This window comes from Topomyia yanbarensis, chromosome 2, assembly GCF_030247195.1.
Source record: "Topomyia yanbarensis strain Yona2022 chromosome 2, ASM3024719v1, whole genome shotgun sequence".
NCBI classification, from domain to species: domain Eukaryota; kingdom Metazoa; phylum Arthropoda; class Insecta; order Diptera; family Culicidae; genus Topomyia; species Topomyia yanbarensis.
In genome coordinates this window covers 12,561,569-12,584,987 of record NC_080671.1, presented here as the reverse complement: position 1 = coordinate 12,584,987, position 23,419 = coordinate 12,561,569, and the positions used below count along the sequence as shown (strand labels likewise).

General features: G+C 37.7%; 1 protein-coding gene across 3 annotated transcripts in view; it reads right to left on the bottom strand.

The window, feature by feature from the left end:
* The window catches only part of LOC131683693 (GTPase-activating protein CdGAPr), a 175,015-nt gene that overhangs the window by 71,624 nt on the left and 79,972 nt on the right, over positions 1 to 23,419 (bottom strand). Inside the window, exon 2 of one of the 3 annotated variants that reach the window (XM_058965914.1) lies at positions 7,279 to 7,324. The exons of the other annotated variants lie outside the window; for them this stretch is intronic. The gene's annotated coding sequence lies outside the window, so the exon portion shown is untranslated. The remainder of the gene's footprint in view (positions 1 to 7,278; positions 7,325 to 23,419) is intronic. 3 annotated transcript variants of the gene reach the window in all.

The following is a 23,419-nucleotide window of genomic DNA, read 5'->3' as shown; positions in this document are numbered from 1 at the left end:
GGAACTAGGAATCGACTCAGGCATGGGCCGATAGGGGTCATTTTTTCCTGTCACTCTACTCTACACTCTTTAAAATTTTTACATCTCGCACTTAAAAGGAGCGAAGTCTACTACCACCCTGTTACACAATGCTATCTACTGCTATTTTTTCTCGATATTGAAGGTTCCTTTTGACAACGTGTCTTTCGAATCCATTTTGGAAGCAGTACGAGATCATGGAGTACCTTCATATATCACGAACTGGATACACGCAATGCTTAGCAAGCAGATGTCGGATCGTTAAGACAAGTAGAGATAAGGAAACTGAGTGATTGCGGATGTCCTGAAGGTGGTGTGCTGGCACCACTTCTATGGAACTTTGTTGCCGATGGCTTGTTGAGGAAACTTAATGAGCTTAGGTTTCCGACGTATGGTTTCGCCGATGATTATCATATAATGATCACCGGTATTTGCAGTAATACACTTTTTGATATGATGCAACAAGGCTTACGTGTTGTTGAGCAATGTTGTCTTCATGTTGGACTATCAGTTAATCCAAATAAAACATCAATGGCGTTTTTCACGCAACGAAGGATTACAACCGGAGCTCGTCCGTTGCAGTTCTTTGACTGTGGAATTATTGTCGCACATCAAGTTAAGTACATTGGGATAGTTCTTGACTCAAAACTTAATTGGACTGCTCACATCGGTGTCAGAATATCTAATTCATAGATCCAGGCATATGAGACCATTCTTTTGTTTCAATTATAGAGGGTTTAACCTTAGGTTCATTCGCCTTTGTTGGGTTAGAAAAAAACTCTAATCCTATGTGCAGGGGTTGCAAATCGAACCCCGTTGAATTGCGTACAAAACAATCGACTTCCAACTTGAGGTCAAGGAAGTAATTCATTGTTTCCTTGTACAATCTGTATAAAAATATCGATCAGACAAAAACATAATTCTATTCAATTCTTAATTACATCAAAACTCAGATAACCAACTGTGAACTCCACCAAAATGTAAAAAAATGTGAGTAAAGCAGTCAATGCGCTATCAATGTATGACATTTTTTACAGTGGAACTTCAGCAAACAACGTTTTGAACCGATAGCTTCTAGATGGCCACCAAGCGAATTTTGTTGACGGCCTTCTTATCAATCAAAAATTGTCTGTTGACCACACTCACGTCGATAACGCAGTAAATAAGAGGGTAACGATCTACGCTCAAGGAGAGCTTCCTTATTATTGCCGGAGATATTCGCTCCAAAATGATAATTCGCTCGTGTAGTATCGAATTACTACTTTGGAAGCTGCAGCAGCAACGCTAGCAGCAAGTCACCGAACTCCTCCAAGGAAGCAGCAACCGATGCCAGCCGGCATTCGCGCAGTGCCATTTGGCGCATAAAACGAAAGCAATTTGAGCTCCCCATCGAACGTACACCAGGCGGAGTGCGCAACCAGTTTAGCCTGCTTCGGAGAGGAAAATATCCATCAATAGACTATAACCAGCCAGCGTGATGGCTACTTTAGACATAGGGTCTCGCGGTTGGTTCCACCACCACACAACCAGCTGATTACGACGGAATTAATTAATTTTAATTCAGGTTGATTATCTTAATTTACGGCAATTTTCTCGATTTCATAAGAATGCCAACCACGCCGGTTGATGCTGATGAGGTAGCTCGCAAGTCCCAGGAAGCGCAATGATGAACGATGGTGGACCTCCAATATATGTACGCACTTAACAATGTTTGATTTGTGCTCGGATTGAACATTAGCAAATTAGCGATCAAATTTTGTTTGATGAGATTTTTTGGAACCGTTGAATTAACAAAATTGTATGCGATCTTTGTTTTGTTTGATGCGGAAGAATGGTTAAGAATTGTAATTTTATCTCCAAACTTTATAGATCGCTGGGAAAAATTAAGTTTGGCACTGTTTGATGGATTGTTCAGATCGAAAAGAACTTAAATGCTATGTTCTGTGATTCGTGTTTTGACATTTTAGTAAATTAAGGTGGAGGCAACTGTTAGCGGATAATGAATTTCGGTATCGCCAGGAGCACGTATTTTTTAAGTTAATGATTTTCATGAATCAATTATTAAATTATTATGTGCTTGTGAGTATTGTTACTTTGGGAATCATTGTCTGTTTTGCCTTGTACTGCTTGTTGATCGTACGCCTATGTTGTCGTCGCTAGAGCTGTTTTGGGTTTCACTGTTGGATGTATGAGGCTATTTATGTCAGAAATACTCGGGTATAGCAGTCTTCTTCTTTGTTGATCACTTCCCTAGGTATGATAGCAGTTGGTTTGGATATACCGTGGTATATTGATTGTCAGGCAATTATTTTTTGGTCGGCTGTCTATGGTGTATCATCAAATGTCCTGTTTGATACTGTTGATTGTGGTAGAATAATTTTCCTTAGTTATTTTGCTGTATGGTTAATCGTAATGTGCTGTCTTGGAACAGGGCTGTTACGTGGACGTTTGCCCAGGATATGTGGATTTTTCTTTGAATGTAGTTCATATTGACACGAATATTTTAATGTAATCTGTGCTAGTGAGTGGTGCCAAATCGTGTCGATGAGTTTCAGTTATACCATTGTCCGAAAATTCGGGGATCTTAATTTCACCGTTGTTACATTCAACGTCGTGTCATATGCCGTTCATCACCACGAAGCTTACTACCTCGAGTAAACTATTAAGCATTATCAGTACAACATTACGTGTATGATGTAGTTGAATGTGTGATACTTCCGTAAGTGCAAGCTCCATGATCACCTTTATCAACTGTTCCACCTCGCGCACTGTAAGTCTACGACGGGTATGGGGAATCTCAATCGCTATTGTGTTTCTTATAGAACCATCCAGTTCTACTTCATTGGAGGATATGAACACTGCAAACAAATTCACACTTGTGGTCTTGCAACAGGGCACATCGTCGCTGTTGTACTATCTTATGACAAACGCCATTTTGGGGTAAACTAAGTTAGATATGCCACATAACTCGTCTAAAAATTCTCTACAAAGTGGCGGTTTCAGATTTTTGACATTTTGTTTGGTTAGTGAGATATAGAGAGAAACGTACTGAGAAATTTTGAATTTTTTGCTTAAAATGACTGTGTCTGGGGATTGGCTCAAGTTATCTTGTTGTATAAGATGTTTTTATACGTAAAACTGTCTGATAAACACAATGGCATAATCATCTTCAAAACAAAAATACCCGAATTGTGAGAAAAATGCAGTTTAAGCTTTAAACTGGAAATATCGCAAATTTGGCAACACTGTAACCAAGAATAATTATTTTTTTCTAGATTCCCTGACTCATTTCCTTCAAATGCACCTCACCGATTGTTTATAGACTAAATGAAGCCAAAGATTTGAATAAAAGTTAAGAATTGATGATTTTTTTTCTATAGAAAATTTTCCATGCACGATTATGACACGTCATACAAATTTTGTCATCAATTCGCAACCAGTTTTATCACTTTCGATTAGTTTTATAAAGCTCAAGATTCGCTTATAGCCAGTCTGCTTGCTTATCTAGTACATATCAGAAGTCAAGAACGTATCGCTTGTGCTCAGCAAACAAACGAAAAAATACTACGTGTAAACCATAGAATAGAAAATTTCCATTGCCCCCGAGTTTCCACTGCGAGTGGAATGGGTGAATCACAAAATAAATTGCGTCCATTATGGGAGAACACAATCGCGATTGACTGTACGCAGTCCCGACTTAGAGCTACAGTGCTCGAGGTCAAACAGTTGATGAAAGTGAAAATGGAACATGTACTTACAGAAGTGTCATACATACAACTACACCACACGAGGAATGTTATACTAATAATACTAATCAATTCCTTAACCGAAACAGAAAGTTTCATAGCGCATAACAACATGGAACACAACGTCGAATATGAAAACGTCAACACCAAGACCCCCGTGCATATGGATAATGATCTGAAGGAAATTTGGCACTACGCACTAGCACGGAATATATTAAAAAATTCTTGTCGAAGTATGAAGAAGTGGAATCCGTCATGAAACGACACTTGAAGAAACTTTTCCCTGGAATCCTCAACGAAGTTCGGTTGGTACGAATGCGGCTGAACCAACCTACACCTTCTTACTTAGCTTTCGAGGGCAGATCATCTCAAGGTGCTCAAATGTCTTGAAAAGACGCCCACCCGCCAATTCTGTAACCACACAGCACACTACAGTAAGATATGTGCCAAAACAACTAAAGAGCATTCATCTACAACTAACACTAACAAATAGTCTTCGACACCTACTGATACACCACAGACACTCGACCAAAAAATAAATGCCGAACAAAATATATTCCACGGTATCACCAAACCAATAGATAACATACCTAGGAAAGTAATAAACAATATAGAAGACGCCTATACCAGATACATTCGAAAACACAAAAAGCTTCAAATAGCGAAAACCAAAGCTGCTCTAGGGCCAACGACATGGTCGCAAACACGAGCGAGGGAGACGAAAGGTCAACATGCAGCCGAGGACAAACTTGACCATGACTCCCCACCGAAAAACGAAAATAAACCCAAGGAGCGGAAAGCAATCCATTTATTGCTCTTTTTACTATCACTGCCTTGGGAACATCCGAAGTGCCTGCTTCATGATGGCTCAGCATTTCTCAATTGCCCGAAATTCCGGTGCATTAAAATCCTTTAGAACGATATTGACCTCCTTAGCCTTGTACCACTCCCGAATATCTTTCGAGTAATAGCACGAAGCCAAATCCTGTCAGAAAAGCGTAGGGCCATCGTGTGACCTCAAAAGTGGAAGTAAACGCTTTTGGAGGCATTCTTTCATGTATACCTTCCTATTGATCGTTCCGGTTGTCACAAACGGGGTGCTCCGCTTTCCACACGTTCAAATTGCCTGCCATATCATGATTGTTTTGGGCAATCTTAGACATCTTCTGCTGTCCAACTTCTAATTCTCGTCATCCATGACTAGAAAATATGGTTTCGTCAACAGCTGAGTATAGAACTTCTGCTCACAAGATTTCACTGCTGTATTCCACCATTCATCGCGATTCGATACCCTTTGGACTTAGTACGTCTTTTTCGTCACGTCTCTAACTTTCTAATTTCTCTTGGTAGCTTCGACTACCGACTTGTGATCCATGATAGTCACTATCTTGGTACTAGCGACAGCCAAACGTTCGTTGTAGGTACCGTTTCAAAACACGATTTACCGTAGATTGGACTATACCCAGCTTCTTGCTAATGGCTCGGTGAGTGAGATCCAGATTTTGTAGATGTGAACGCAAAAATTGTTTACGCTGTTAACGATATCTGGCTTCGTTCTCGTAACGGTTGCACACAGCTAGTGAAATTTTCATAATGTAAACAATACTCATTGAGCTAATTTCATCAAAAATTTCAATAGAAAATACCTAATGGAAAAAGTAACAGCAATTTGAAAGTGGTGCAGTTTGATTCCGTACACCATTCTTGTGCAGATAACTATTTCTTAGGAATATGTAATTGTCCGAAATACAGTGCTGTAAAGAGCCATAGGCTTCATCAGAAGGGTTGATTATTCCTTAAGGAGTGAGGAATCCAGGTTGTTTATCGTTTTGTGCTGTGATTGAATTGTGTAATCAAATTCAATTTCCATATATTTTTCTTCCTCCTACCGTTCCCCTTTCATCAGGAAAATAATGAGACAAATATGTCATACCGATTTTGATTATATTTACAGTCAAAATTTCTCTTAGAAATACATTTTTTTAAAACCTCTGAGATAAGGTTGGCAGAGCTGAATCATGTCCAATATGACAACCACGTGATGACCTCTGACATAGAATTCCTATCCCTACCTCCCCGTGATGCCAACTGAGATACGAGCAACCTTAGTGAGGAACGGGTAACCAACCCTGGTGGGCTCTAAGGGAGCGTTTGTTCACCATGTTAGGAACGGCTCCAAACAGCATCTGTCCTGGAACGTACGGATGAAGGAGAACTGCGATTCTTTGCCAGCTATATCCAAGATGGTAGTCCCATCACGAGGTTAGGTGTCGCAGACCCCTTGTCTAATAAACAATCAAACAACTGCGAAATATACAGGAATTTATTGCAAACTTGGTACTTTGAAAAAGGTAATCTTTTTGGATGATTTTGTTTTAAAAAATAACGAGTTGCACTTTCCGATTTGAAGCAGTTAGGATGTTTCCTTCCCTTCCAAAAAAGTCGGCTAAAAACGGCTTCTTTTTGACAGATAAATATTTTCTATTTAGTAGTGTTACACCGTAGGCCTAGATCAATAATTGGAACAACTCACCAAGACTGACTATTATAGTTTATTATGGTAAAAAAAACTTTCTTTATTCCTATTTCTCCGTAAGCACCAATACTTAAGATGCATAATTTTCTTCCACACCAACTGAACTCCCCAGTTTTTATGTAATCTGCGCACATATTTTATTCTTCTTTTTCGTCTTCTCCCATCGTGCGATGCCTGTACCGCGTGTACCGTTTCTACCGGTTTGTGCGCTTTGTACAAACATCCTTTTTTTCGTAGCTACCCACATGAAGGGGAATCGAACGATCGCAATGCAAATATTAATATAGCATTAGAGGTACTCGCGAACAGGTTCGCGAGAAGTCAAACATAGTTGGTTGAATTTATTGAACTTAATTCGCCCATCAATCAGTTGCCAATGTGGTCGTAGATTGGACGAAGAAAGAAAAAAAAAAGAAGAAAGGTTGCGTATAACTATACGAGCATGGAAATTGGGTATTTGTTTTTTTTTGCTTCTTGTCACTCGACGGACGAAGCTGCTTATTTGATAGAGCTTCGACACGCTAACATAACCATTAACCGGACGAGGCGCCATATGTCCATCGGAGGGATTTGCACGTCGGTGACGCCTACATGATGATATGTGGGCTAGTGGGTTCGGGTGGAGTTCGTTAATTCGATGGATACTCGCGTTTGCCGGAGGGGTGTGTGTGTGATAAATGGTAGTGATTGAAGCTAGGTTCCAATTAGCGTATGTTATGTTATGTGTGTTTGTGTGTGTGTTGATGTAGCGCTGCTGGGCAAAGCCCCAGCACGACTTGTCACCGCGAGGTCTCTAATTGGAGATAGCAAACTCGAGACGAGTTTTTTTACGAGATGGTTTATCGTCATTGTGGAGAATGACTATGTCATCCATCTTAGGCAAGCGAATAAAATAATCATTTATTAAGGGCATTTATTACGATGACTTAGTTGTGATTGTACACTACAGTGTTAATTTAGAAAGGTAAATAATCTTACCATTTTACAGCTTTCTGGTCATAACTAGTTATTAGTGAAGTTTTACCTGAAAGAAAAAAGAAAAAAAGAAAATACATTAATATTGATTTTGTGAAAACAATGACTTATCATTAATTCAGAATAAGTAATAAAAGTATACACAATTGCATTGCATTAATTCATATTATAAGTGGCACCTCCTGACATCGGAACAGCTCAGCAGTGTGTATTTTTAGACCTTTTATTGATTCGAGTTCATCGAGCTTTTCCTTTAGGATTAAAATTGGGAAGTTGATGGACGTAACCAATCGCTTTCAAATTTGGCACGTGTATTAAGCAAATATAGATCAATCAAATTGTGAAGCTGGTCACATCAATTTTGTCCACGCTTACGCAATGGTATGCCTGCATTCAACGTTGAGTCGTTAGAAGTAGCAAATGTAGTGTACGCGCACCAGTTGCAGGGTGTTGTGTCGGCTAATGGGCAGAGACGCTGACGTTGTCGTTGCTCGAAATACATTACGATGAAGTCATGTAAATTATTAATTATTCAATTGCTCAGCTGCGCACCCCTCTGATAAAGTGGTTTGAACGCGTAATTCGTGCATCAATCAACTCGATCGTGAACGGTGTTGTTTTGTTGGCTCTATAGCAGGCCCGAATCGACGGACTTCAATTGAATGCGCCGGCTGACTCGTTTCCTGTCTTCTTCTCCACAGTTTCTCATTTACTGTTTACGACGTTCAATTATTACGAGTCGTGATGAAGAATCGATGCTTTTTAGGCAGAAAATCAACAATTAACTGTGTTAATCCTGCGAGCGATTGAGTGGTTGACCAGCCAATTGTTACGCAGCATCCGCATCGTGTTTTTCTCGAATCCCCAAATGCACTACTAGCAGAGAGCATTCAAATCGTTCGCGTATACATACATACTTCAACGGAAATCAGACGGATCTGACGGCGCCATCCGGACAACGCAACGCGAAATTGAATTCACTCATATCGAAAAGTAACCAGCGATCGGTATTGCGTAAAGATTGCGCCGTTGCCTTACTGATCGGTAGTGTCTTTACAGATTATATTTAAGTAAGGGCATCTCCATCGCTAGACTTAAATTCTGGGTCTATTTTATACCAGATCTGAGAAAATAGATATAGTTTCTATTATTTTCTATCATTTTAAATTTTAAATAGTGGGTGGGGTGGTTCCAAGCTTACTAAAATCAAAAAAATTAATAGTTCAAGATAGTTTCGCAGTCATTTATAAACTTGGAGAGAATGAAATTTTAAAAAACTTTGAGCTCCATATCTTGTACTTTTACTTTCAAGGAAATGCATTCCGAAAACAATTTGTGAATCAACTCAGTAATAAATTAACAATTTCTCAAAAAATTATATGCAGGTTCACTTAATAAACAAAATAATGTGAAAGTTTAAAGTGAATTTTTTTCCAGTGTTGATGTATTTACCCCTTGGATTAGACAATGCGTAAAACAGTGAATTAGATTCATATTATAGTCGTAGCATCACCGAGAGCAACTGTATTTTTGAATCCAAAAAATTGGTGAAAATTGCATGATTTAGGTTATTCTGATCATGGCGCAGAAACTACCAGTTGCATCAGTTATAATAAGGATGGATGGAATCGAAATATGACATAATATACAGAAATAATGTCACGGAACTAGCCATCCTTTACCATTCCTAGGATTGGGAAGACAACAATTTTTTGCTTGCTTGTTCCCTATAAAAAGTTTTTTCATTTTAGCGTAGAACAGAGCCACTTGCGGAAACAAATTGAATATTGCATCCTACTTGGCAAAAAATATTTGTGGTCCTGAGAAAATTTTCAAAATGTTTGTGCTATGAGAAAACCATAGCTAATCCTGCTTTCCCCTGATGATGAAGGAATATTCCTTCGAAACGTTACAATATGGAGAACCATGTGGTCAAAAATCGAAAACTACATCAACTTCAATTTAATTCAATTCTATACTGAGTGTTTACATACGCCATAATTAAGGAAATCCTTGGGTATGTCAGATAAGCATTCAACCTAAGCGGGTTATATGGATGTGTAAAGATGACATTTTTGAAAAGATACAATCCACCTGCGTTTTTTTAAACTCTTCGTATCTCTAATGAATATTTGATATAACATATGTTCGAATATGTTATTTGAAAACTAAGAATACCTGCTTTATGATGATATTATTAAAAATGCACAATCATTGTATTGGTATGAGCTTTTATGGAAAAGTTCAAAACAATCCACAAATTAGATCTGGGAAAAAAGTCTCCCAAAGGCATCTTGATCTCTCGATGAAGGATGCAAGTGGAGCTAGCTTATAACGAAGGTTTCAGTTGCCCTTATTTGCTCTATGGTGAGAACGCTTGAATCGAAGTTTCAATGACAGTTACAATTAGTAAAGTGGCGGTGAATAATTCAGAATACGTTTTATTTTAGTCCTTCGTATTCTACAAGTAAATTAGCGAGGATTACAATCAAAGTTTGTTCATTGCACAGATAGTTGATATAACTACATTTTTGCCATGCACTTTACTGTGTATCAACAAATGACACTGATTTGTACTGAAATCCTCTAGTTACCTTTTGCATGATCATCTGTGACTAAAATATATTTATTTGCAAAAAATAAGACTATCAATTTCAAAAATGTTCATGTCTTAAAAGCAGTTTATATGTCCAGGGACACTTTCAATGTCCATTTGCTTACCCGAGAAATTAAATACTAATTTTGAGAGTTTGAACCATTTCTTTTTATACGATATTGGTTTGAATAGGACTCATTCATTCATATCTCCGGAACAAGAATTCCGAACGAAACAATTCACAAGCTATAAGAATTACTACAAAGGAACTGAAATATAATCGAATGACGGTTATCGTGCTATCGACAATAAAATAATCGCCAACATAGCCTAGATACTTCACAATCCCTTTAATGCAAATGTATGCTATTAAATATCTACCTATCTCATTTACGAATCACATTCTCTCCTACTGTACGCTCTCTGTTTAAGGGACTTGAAAGCACATATGACCTTATTTCAGTTTACTATTTCCAGTTACGTGTTAAAATACTGGACCTAAAAAAATCTATGCTGTACAAAAAAATTCAGAAATCTTTGACCAAAAAGATACTTTTGAGTACCAACACAAATTGAACGTTACAATTTAATAATAACAAATTAAGGTCCATCAATAAAGAAGAATCACCAGATCTTAAACGACGACGTCAAGAAAAGAACAATGAAAGCAAAAGACCAAAATAAAAAAGAATTGTAACACTAGAAGAAGCATTGCATATTATTTATCCATTTTTCAAATAATGAGATTTTCAAACATTTCAGAACTTTCTGAATCCATGTTTTCTTTAGGGGGGGGGGGGGGGTCGTGAAGGGTTTCAGCGTGAACAAAAAATACTTTTTTTTGAGATTTCTTTAGAACTTTGCGTGAAGCGAATTGATCAAATCTTTTGTACATTACAGTACATAATTTGAATAATATGCTGTAATTTTTCTTTGCAAAAATATTGGAAAACTCGGTGACGGAGCTTTTTGTAGAACGTCTCTGGAAAAAACATGATTTGCGGTGCTATCTGCCATTCCAAAACTTCTTAACCGATTTCTTTCAAACTTTGCATACACGTTCTATGTTAAAAATACCTAACCCTTACGTTGAGTTTTTGAGATAAATTTTCAATTAAGGGGTTTTTTTACTCATTTTAAATAAAAATTGATATTTTTCTCGAAAAATTCCGACTTTTTTTGAGTAAACACCCCCTTAAATGAAAAATTATCTAACGTGGGGGTTAGGCATTTTGAACATAGAATGTGTATGAAAAGTTTGAAAGAAATCGGTTAAACAGTTTTTGAATTGCAGGTAACATCGCAAATCATGTTTTTTCCAGAGACGTTGTACAAAAAGCTCCGTCACTGAGTCGTTTAATTGATAATTTTGCATAAAAAAAATTACAACATGTTATTGAAATGATACACTATAATGTGTAAAAGTTTTGATAAATTTGCTTCACGCAAAGTTCTAAAAAAATCGCAAAAGTGTTTTTTTTCACGCTGAAACCTTTAACCTCCCCCCTCCCCCCTGCTTCCTTCATTTAAATTATTTCATTTTACATATCATATTATATACCCATTCAGTTCATTCAATTCATGGATTTTATTCGTTTTGCTTATTTTATTTATTTTGAATACTTGACTAATTTAAACTTATGATCTTTTTATTCTTTCTTTCAGCATTCAATTGTTTATTCCATTCAACTTTGCATTTTATTCATATCATTAATTAAACTTATTTTATTTACTGAATTCATGCATTTTAATAATTTTTTCCAGTCCATTCAATTTGCTTAGTTAGTTCATTGTGGTAATCAGACTATTTTTTTTCGGTCATTCATTTTATTCATTTCTTTCTAATTATTAATTTGACACAAATTAATGTATTCTATTATTTTTTTATTATCGTTTAATTTTTTATTTTTGTTTATTGTAAAATTAGTTTTTAGAGTTTCGGATTCTCCTCATCAGTAAATAGCACCAGTCTTTGGGCTAGCTAGATGATAAATCTAGACTAGCACCAAAGCTGGCACTAGTTAGACGCTCAATCCTAAATCCAAAAAGTCATACGTCTTGCATGAACTAAGCAACTGGCATGTTCCCAGTGATGTCTCGTAAAGACAAGCACAGAAGCTTTGATTTGCTGATGAGAATGCGGAATCCAAAACAGTTTTTTGGCTTGCGAACCAAAACACCTGTCACTGTGCAAAAACTAAGTTGTCTCCTGCACAAAAAAAAACAATTATTACCTAAATATATTATAAGGTTAAGCTATTTGGTATTAGAAAAATATGAAAATTTCAGCTAAATTTACATTCTGGACCACTGCACTATGATCCCCAAAGCCCTATTTAGGAAGACGAAACTGTTTGCGCCCAAACCATTAGTTCTAAAACTTTTTAGCAGATTTTTTGTTAGTTGAATTAGGATGGTCCTTATGGTTAAGTATCAACGTTTCAGATATCTTAAATTTAGCTACCTAATGTCCGTTATGAAGCAATTAAATTGAGGCAACTTTTCTGAACAAACTATATGGCTATCTCTAATGGTACATGTGTTATGATTTATCAAATATTTAAGGTAGGGTGGCTCTTGAAAAACTGGTTTTCTTTTAATATCTTTCTTTGTGTTAATTTCTAGCCAATGCTTTGTTTTAGAGCTTTCTAGAGCTTTTGGAAACGCACATTTTTGTCGAAGCAATAAAAGTTTCTATCTCTTTTGTTTCACAGTTACAAGCGATTTTCAAAACAAAAATGGTTTTCTTCAAAGCTATATATTTTCGAAAATTGCAAATAGATTTCCAGTTTGTTAATTTCATTTGAAAGATCGAAATTTTTTTAGTTTCAGTGAAAAAACTGTGAGAGCGTTATTTCTATAATTTTTTGTTAAAATGGTCTATTTTCCAACAAGAATCATTCACAACTATTCAAAGACCATAACTTCGTTGCCTCAGCAAAAATATGCGCCATATAAAGGTCTAAAAGTACCGCGACCGTATTTACGATAAACCAATGTATGAAATAACAAATGAATAATGGCTATTTTTGGGGGCTACGTTTTCATCGTTCAATCTTTTATGGTAAAATCAACTAAGAAATAGTTAGGTAGCGTGATAATATTGAAAGTCACCGTCCATTCGACTAGATGTGAGACACTAAATCAGTGCCAGTATACCTCTATAAAGTTTAAACTATCCCCAATTTTTTCTCGCAAAAAAGTATGTAACCTGTTAAGCAAACAAAGACCTACAGTGCATGAGGTGGAACAGTTACCACAAAGCTACATCAAGTGAGAATGGAGTTTATTCTCGAGAAAGTGACCTACATACAGCTACACCACGTCCGTAACATTACATTCAGAAGTTTAATCCAGGAAGAAAACGGTTTAAGACCGTATCACGAATCAATCAATATCTCCGTATATAGATTGAAGAAAGAAATTTAATTTAGATCTGCGCGGTGGAATTTGAAAGGTCTAAAATTTAGATTTAGATCACCGGTGCAGGTGCTCTAAGAGCTCCATACAAGCATTCTTTGTTATAGAAGGAAATTTAGCGGTAGCGGTGTCGCCCTCGCAATACTAGAAGCTTCACAAAGATTGCCGCCCGTTGAATTTTGCAAATTATTTTTTATTTAAATCGAATTAGCATTGTGCGACCTTGTGACATCGCAGATATGCTTGTTGAATAACATTTCCCGGACTAGGTCACCTACGGCGGCTGCTGTGAACGTAGCGTGCTACAGTGTCAGCAGAATTCGATGAAGCGAAAGCAGCGCTCAACGCGCAGGCCTGGCTTGGAGCCAGCCGGGCTGTCATGCCATAACGCGTGAGTTTTCCTCTATTAATTTGGTGCTGTAGCGTAGCGGTAGGGAAAGAGCAACTGTTTCAGAAGTCGGTGGTTGATTAAAAAAATAGTGTCGAAATATATAGACAGCAACCGAACAGTTTTGTGTAACACCCATACGGCTGAAAAGGAGGAAAATAATAACCGAAAAAATTCATTTTACGGTGGGAAAGACCCTGAAATTAATACGAAAAATTGCGTAACCGAAACCCTTTGGCATCAAACGGCACCTTTCATCGATCCGATTCATGAGGTTTTCCGCTCTACGAACCGATGACTTGGCAGCTGTTGGCCCGGTTTGTAGATCGATTCGAAAATTCGCGCGTAATAGGTTGACCCGGCTGCCCCCTTATAAGGAGATACGGGCGGAGTTTTTGGGCGATCGAAATGACACAGTTTCTTGAAACGAAATCTTTCTTCCTTTCTTTGAAATAAATAAAAAAAACAACACGAAAAACGCGAAGAGCAGCGAACGAAACCACGATTTACTTGTTCGCGATGGAAACAAGTTGAAGAAAACAAGTCCTCCGTAGCGAGCAAGCTGTCGCGGAGCCTCACTATTCTGGCAGCCCGCCCCCTGGTAGCAGCGGGTGACGGGTTGAGGTTTTGGAATCGTGCGCAGCAGATGCCTATCTGAATGCTGTTTTGGTACAGAAAGACGATCCACCCACTCGCGGGTATCAAGTGAACCGTTAATAAGAAAGAGCTTTACGTTAATGATGACGTCGTTTTAGCATGTTTGTTCCGATGCGACAGAGAAATCGGGCAAGAGCTTCGCTTTACGAGCATATTATATTAATGGTATCGGATTTAGTCCAGCGGTAATAAATCTCCCAGGAAAGGCACTTTTTTGCGTCGCTGCCATCTGTGTCCAGCTAGTGATAGTTTAAATAAGAAGTATGCCCACTTTGGACGGTGAAGTTGGTAGAGCGAATAATTCAAAGACAAGTTATAGAATAACGTAAGCATTTGTATGACACAAACGTGAGAAAATCAGCGAATACGTAGAAAACGAATAAAAGGTTAATAACTGATACAAAAAATACTCGTTTCAAGAACAATATCAGATGTTAAGGCTGAATACGACTGAGTGCTCATTGTTGAAAGAGATAAATGGAGGAAAGTTTTTCAGAGTATTTTGAAATGTGTTCATAGATCGCGGATGCGATTAACTAAAACTATTTCATCGTTCGTCGTTATCGGTCAAAAAATAATATGCACATATGAAAACCAAATTTCTACGTGCCAATTTTGGCTTAGTGAAGGCGGGCTTAGACGTTTAACATCAATGTGTCGGTGAGAAGAGACTATCTACTAGACTACTTGACAATTGAGTGACTTTTCGTAACTTTTCTACCTTTTCATTTAAAATATAAAGAATAAAATCATGCGCCAAAAACAGCTCAGTGGGTAGTGACGTGATGACCCAATCAGCGCATCATTACTGTTTTCTAGGGTGGTAGTTATTTTTCTAAATTTGGATTGTTTTCAGTGCAGATTTCCATGACACATTAAAATGTATGCTATTACTTGAATTTGCGGGTCGAATCGAAGTAGCTTTGACCACATTGGTCTCCTATGAAGGTTCTTGATGCCCCCGGGAAACTTGCCAAACATTTAAATTAATGTCCAATCTATTTCTGAGCAAATTCATTGTCAATTTTTACAAACTTACAATTTTAAACTAAAGCTACGACACTTCCATTAACTGTTATAGAATTTTGTTCAGATCTGACTTTTGGTTCCGGATTTATAGGTTGGTTAGTAGGTCACCAGGAATCTCCCATATAAACCGTTACAATCGTAATATCTTAGAGGTTAAAAATCTACTGAAATGACATCAAAGTACTTTGATTTATATGCATTACAGCTCTAAACTACTGATGGCCATCAATGTTTCTTTTAAATCATTATCAACTATTGACAATTAAAGTCACTTCGCTTATTCGGTGATGATTGAACCGATTTTCACAAACCAAGTATCAAATGGACGGTATATAATGCGGCTTGTCGCACTGTCCATCGATTACCCCCCCCCCCCCCCCCCCCTCCACTCATTCGAATTCTCATTGACTGTTAAAAAATCAGATCGATCGGTTCAGTTGCGGAGATATCGTGCGCATCACCAACACTACTGTAAAGAAATGCATCGGGCAGCGGTCGGCAAATTTATTTATTTTGGTGTGAAAACAAGGGTATTTTTAAGCAGTGTCTTGAGTAAGATTTGGACTATATACCTGAAAAAATTACGAAAAAAATCTGCATTTTACCGAGTGCAAAGATACATAGCATATCGATCTGCGAACCAGTTGGATACAACTGCAAATATTTGCCGGTTGCAATAATTCCGTGAACGTGTCTTTTGGAATAAATTAAAAAAAAATTCCTGGGCTACCTGAATCATAGGAATGAGGAAACATAATTTCGCGAGATTCTAAAATCCTAGGAAATTAGAAAATCCCGGAGTTCTCGAGAAATAAATTCCCGGAATGGAAGCCCTAAGTCAGCGGGGCGTTCTTGTGTTTGCGCAAACTGGGGCACAAATGTGGGTGCATAATCGTGATTGCATTCGTATTTGTGTACCACGTAAAGGGTTCGAGCGTTTGTATGTTAACGTGTTCAATCGCTTGGGTGTTTATATGTAACTTTGATTTTATATATTGGTTGTGTATACGACTGTCGGATTTTTATGTATAAGGGTTTTCGGCATGCAGTCTTTAAAGTACTGTGGACAGATTTTTACCTTCTCTCCTACGTTTCGACAATGTATTTTTGTCTTCCTCAGGGATTGAATGTTTTCTGTCTGTTTGTCTGTGATCTTTTTGTGAAATATAAATGTTCTATTTGTTTGTCTCTGTTGCACATCTGATTACTGAATTTTTGCATTAAAATTGTGAATTTAATTATCATTATAATGAAGCTACACTATCGGTTAGAACGTCACAATGGTCTGACAGTGACAATGACAGATCATTGTGACGTTCTAACCGATAGTTTAGCTTCATTATAATGACAATTAAAAAGATCACAGCCAAACAGAAAACATTCAATCCCTGAGGAAGACAAAAATACATTGTCGAAACGTAGGAGAGAAGGTAAAAATCTGTCACAGTATTTTAAAGACTGCATGCCGAAAACCCTTATACATTTGATTTTATAACTGTATGCCTATTCGCATGTGTTCTTGAATGATTGCACGGACCCCGAAGCTGATCCTTCATTTTCGGTGAACGATTCAGATGTTAGAAGAGAGTGAGTTCAACCATATCATTAAATTTCTCGGTCATGTCGCCAAGGAACGTATTATTTATTGTATATGAACGTTATGTTTTTTTTTAATTAGATTGGGCCAACTGAAGGCCTGTACCTAGGCCTGCTAGGAGCGGGAGTAGGGACTTCCGGATTTGATCGATTCTTGGTTGCGCAAACACTAGTGTTTGTAAGTTTGCGTTCGAGACCGTGTTTCTAAGTTATGCTAAAACGTGCACTTAATAACTGGGGTGTTTTTATGATTGCGAGTCTAGGTATGAGATAATGATCGCGAAGAGTTCGAGGTAATGTATTTTAACGTGTTTGGTCGCGTGGGCGTTTGTATGTCGTGTCTATGTAACTTTACTCGATTGTAAACTGCATATTCGTGTGGATTCTTGAATACTCGCGTGGGCCGCAAATGTGATGGTAGATTTTGAGTGAACTGCTCAGATGTTTGACCTGAAGTCATGGATCTAGGGCTCTAAGACGTGACCGATCCAGATTCGCATGGTATAATCGCACTTGAGACGGCGTTTATGAATGCGTAAATGTTGACATATTCACTTGATCCTGAACGTTTCTATGTATGCGAGATGGCGGCCGTAGGTGAGCGCAGATGATTTCGATGATATGATCGCATGCGTGATCGGATATGTCTTATCGCGAAGGACATGTGCGTTTCGATGTTAACGTGTTCATTTGAGTGTTCATTAATCGCGTAGGCGCTTGAATTCGTTTATACAGGGTGATTCTACACGAGGTTTTTTAACAGAACCTTTTCTGGTGGTTAACGAGTGTTAACATCAACTTGGCGCATTTTATCTTGGATAACGTGCTATGTTAACAGCCGAACTTGCAGCCCGTATGTTACTGGCCGAACTTGCAGCCCGTAGTCTTGACAATATTTGGTTCCAATAGGACGACGCCACGTGCCACACAAGTTACTTACTTGATATTTGAAGGGCAACAATTCGCTTCGTTGAATCTACGCCGAGTGAAGAATTCTCCTCCACTGGACCCGGTCCTGGGTCAATCTCTTCCAGTCACCCTGGACATTGAGTGCTTTTCGGTCCTCTTCCTCTGCAAACAGCCATCGTGTACGCGGCCTGCCACGGAGTCGTCGGCCTCTTCCCGATTCTCCACTGATTATTATCTTCGCCTGTCGTTCTTCCGGCATTCGTGCCACATGACCAACCAACCGCAGCCTGCCGTTTTTTATTACCTTGACAATATCCACTCCTTTATATACTTGGTATAACTCGTGATTCATGCGACGCCGCCAGATGCCATTTTCTTTTTTACCACCGCAGCACCTTACGTTCGAAGACACCGAACGCTCTACGATTAACTTCCTGTAACGTCCACGTTTCATGGCCACACAAGTTATGTAACACTAAAATTATTGTGTGAGAAATTCGATGAACGTTTAATTTCTCGCCATGGTCCTGTCATTTTGTCTCCTAGATCGTACGATATCACACCTCTAGACTTTTTTCTATGCGGGGCTATGCGAAATCAAAAGTCTATGTAGTTAAGCCTGCAACGATCAAAGCATTGATACCACTTGAAAGGCTCGAATGCGTGATCAAAAACTGAACTACCTGAAGCGCTGCAATGGTAAACATTTAAAAGAAATTGTTTTCAAACAATAAAAAGGCAAAGAATGTTCTTTCGAGCGATAATAAAGATTTCGCGATTTAATTTAGTGTAGTTCAGTTTTTAGCAGTATAAAACAAACCTCATGATGAATTCCCCCGTAATACCGAGAAGCCGTTTGTATATACGCGTGGGTTTTTGAATGTTCGCACATGTCGCCATTCTGAAGCTTAATTTTGAATGTATGCTTCAGAGAAAGGAAGAAAGTGAGCTCCCCCATCTCACGGAAGTTTCCAACTATGGCACCCTGAGACTTGTTGTCTAGTGTATATAGGTTCCGTATTTAAGACGACGAATTCCTATAAACGCGCGCAAGCGGGTGGTGGTATGATGACACATGGATCGTGTTTCTAGAAACGTAAGTGCAATGACGTTGGTAAAATCGCTGGGATGTTTACATAATTACGAGATCGTGGGCGAAGGAATATGACAAGGGTTTTGTATTATTGTGAAAGCTTCGAGCGTTTGTATATCATTGCGGGCGTTCATTTTACCGCATGGGTAGAATTCCGAATACTAATTCGTGTCTATAACCATGTAGTCGTTTGAATATTCGCGAATGCTTCTGAGTTTCGCCGAGAAAGAAACACCATAGAAAAACAACACATTAAATAGACATTTATTCCGTGGACTCGTATGCTATGATATATTAGTGAAAGACACTAGACATTGTGATGATCATGCACAGAACGGGAAAAATTGAAATGAGAGATGAGAAAGGCCAAAACAAATAGCACATGGACAAAAAGGAACAATAGTATTCCGAACACAATACGAATATTCGAATGGTTGAGCTTTGGTTTAGTCATGTAAATATAGGAAAAAGTATACAGATTAAAAAGCCCCATAAGCCCTCTCGGTTTCTTCGATGCACCAATATCGAGGCGTACGTCCTACGTCTTAAAGCAATTTTCTATTTTAGGTCAATATGAAAAGCTACAATTATGTTCAATAGAATATGACACTTTAAAAAAATATATACGAATAAACTAGTAATTGTTGATAATTGATGTACTAAGTTTGTTCAAACTGATTCAAGCTGTTTGCAATACCTTCAATCCAATCAGTCTAGGGGAGGGACATGATCAAAGTTGCTTATATTTGGGAACATAGCCACTTTATTTGACGGTTTCAAAATAACTATGCAGATTTTGAATATTTGAATTGATTTGGGTCCCAATGATTTGGCTAATTAACTTAAATATAATACATTGTGCAAACTGAGTGATATTAATATGTAATGAATCAACAACCATAGGATACTGTATCGGTAGGGCATTGCAAAAAAAGGTTTTTTTTTAATTCTCAAAGCCCCCCCCCCCTCTCATATTGTGACAAATGTCAAAGTAAGCTCAGATGCCAAATTTCACATCATTTGGACAATTCTAGACCCCCGCCCACATCGCTTGAAATTTTTGAAATTGGGATGCTATGGGAGAAAATGGAGGAAAAATATATTAAATGTTATAACTTTTGAAATAGCACTCAGAAAATTACAATTCATACCTCTTTTTAAAGGAAATAACCTTAGTATTTGAATGGTATTTTATTTTAGATATTTTAGATTATCGAAAAATACGGGAGAGTGGGGTACTGGGTCATTTTGTCCCCAAAATCCCCTATTTTTAATATTTTTTCTGCTCCGTGATGCAATTCGTACATATTTTGCAGTTTTTCTAATGTGAAAAAATCTCAGGAATCGAACGGAGCCTTTTTGACCTTTGTCCGAATACGAGAAGCTGGGGTTATAGAGCCTTTTGTCATTCATATTAAATTTGATCATTTTCTCGTTCATATATCTCTAGCATTCTTCTATCAATTTTCATAAAATGTATCTCGTTGAACGTAAAAAATTCTTAGGAATAAATCAAAAATAGATTCGCTACCGGTAAAATTCAGAAACATAAAAAAATTGACATTAACTCTACAAATCACATTTTTTTTTCATTTTTTGTCCTAATACCTCAACTTCCCCTTTTTTTCCAGGAATGAAACTATTTTCATGTGATTCCTAAGAATATTTCACACTAAAAGTAGTAAATTAAATAATAATTTATTGTTAAATGGAGTTGATATGAGCGATATAATGATAATAATGTGAAATCGACACTAAATGTCAGAAAATTTGATGTTCATGAATTTTACCGGTAACGAATCTATTTTTATTTAGTTCCTATGATTTTTCTACGTTCAACAAGGTACAGTTCATTAAAATTGAGTGAGGAAAAATAGAGATATATGCAATAGAAAATGATAAAATTTAATATGAATAACAAAAGGCCCTATAACCCCAACTTCCCGTATTCGGACAACTAACCGTTCGATTTCTGAGATTTTCTCACATAAGAAAAACTGTAAAATATGTATGAGTTGCATCACGGAGCAGAAAAATTATTGAAAATAGTGGATTTTGGGGATAAAATGGCCGAGTACCCCACTTTCCCGTATTTTTCGAGAAACAAAAATATCTCCATTCAAATAATAAGGTTATTCCCCTTAAAAAAAAGGTATGAATTGTAATGTTCTGAGCGCTATTTCAAAAGTTATAGCATTTAATATAGTTTTCCTCCATTTTTCCCATAGCATCAATTTTAAAAATTTCAAGCGAAGTGGGCGGGGGTCTAGAATTGTCCAAATAATGTGAAATTTGGCATCTGAGCTTACTGTGACATTTGTCACAATATGAGAGGGGGGCCTTTGAGAATTCAAAAAAAAACTTTTTTTTGCAATGCCCTACTGTATCGGTTTGGGTCTAGTTGAATATTGACAGCAAATATAATGCAATCTGCCAGTGGTATCCCTTCTCTTCTAGACGCCACCTGAAGCACGCGCCGTATTGCTTCCAGATTCTAGGGACCACCAGAATCTAAGAGCTCCACACTAAAAATCACCCAGCATAAAAAATTGTAGACTGGAGCCTACCGTCAAGCCCACGGAACTACACAAACTAGTATGAATATTATGAAAATAATTATATATGTACTGAAAGTATTATTTATAGGATAATTCACTTTATTGATTTAAAACAAATAATGAATATAACGCCTGTAAAATGCAAATTTAATGTAACATATATCATTCTACTTGGATAAAACAATGCGTATTTCCCTCGCAAATTTGATATCCCAAGGATTAGATTCTTAGTTGGTCAACGATACTCTAAGCAAACAAGGCTCGTTCAGGGTAAATATATGTCTGTTCGATTAGCGTCACCTGACGGATGCGTGTTTCGTTTCAATTCCATCAAATCAACGATCATATACAATTATATAAGACATAAAATATGTAATTATGGAAATTAGCAAGACGTAGATTACCGCAAAATTTTGCATTAAATATGAACGGAAATAACCTAATAACATTTCTATGCCGTTTTATTTTCAAAGATAGCAATGCTGACGAATCACCCTATGAGAAATAGATGGTAAGGGACGCGGACGAAGTAAGCTAATCACCACCATTATCATCCTTTATTATGTTATCATCATAAAAAATCACGATAACACAGGAATTTGTTTGCGGACGATAAAAAGTTATAGACGTGTTTGTGTGTCCTGAACTCTTTAGCCTGTTGTTTGTTTTCTTACTGATATTTCAAAGACCGGGCTCTCTCGAAAATCTTGAATTTAAAACTAAATATAAATCATCTTTTGAATATGCTCCATATGTTAAAGAATGTATTGCTCTATCTAGTGACAGATAAACGTTATTGTCATTATTACAGATATCTCAATATCACGCTAGATATAATGCAGTCCACGATAATTAGGTCATATTCAAAGACTGAAGCACACCCAAATAGAACTGGAGATAGACGATAAAGAAGAATAAAGCATCGGAAGCGTCTTGCAGTCCAATTAATATTCGTTCGTTCTGAAACTGCAGCAGCCAGCGTGAAATGAATGACGATCATGACAGCAATTAACCTTCCGTTATCTTACGGTTGCAATCGGCGGTAGTTCGGAACATGCGCTCTGGTGCTGGCTGGTGCAATGTCGGCTGCGCGAGCTGTATCGACCGCTCGCGCAGTGATGATGTTGATTATATAGGGAGCCATTTTCGGATCAAGATAAGCATGGTGCGCGTTTAGGTACGTTTGCTGCTCCACTTTTCACAGTCGAGATCACACTTCGCTGCGGCGATAGTTTGGACCGATATAGGCCTGTTGTGTAACGCATTTGACAGCATTTGTCTGCACAGAGAGTCAACAAAGTATTATAATACGAGTATCGGTTCCGAATCCAACCATATGGCCACCGGGTGCAGTTGCAACGGGTTAGTGTTCTAACTTGTTTTTATCTTTTTAACTATATCAAACGAAAAAAAACACATCAACTCGAACCCACCCTGCAGTGAAACAACAGATGGTATCAAATTTCACGATATGGGAAATTGGCAGCTACGTCGTTACGGGCGGTTTTTTTTCACAGCACAGCGTGTATTTTTCGCTCTTCGCACGCAAACCGCACATTTCGGATGTAACCAGCTGAGGATCAAGGAACTTGCAGATACCGTGACATATTGCAGGCAGATTTGTGGCAGTGTCCTACAAACGATAACATAAAAAAGAAAGCGACAGCATGTCTGCAGAATCTTTGATAATTAGTTACTTTTCCGAGAAAAACTCAGCCGTTAAAAACATTAAGATCGCACAAACAGTTGTAAGTCAGATTCGTTAGTGACTTATGGGCCTAAGGGCAACATGGCTAGTCAACCTTTTGGATCCACCCAGAAAAGCACTATCGAAATTTATCATCTTCGTTCGACTGTGGGAAGTGTTGTTTACTTTTCGTACTGCGCCGAATGTGGGA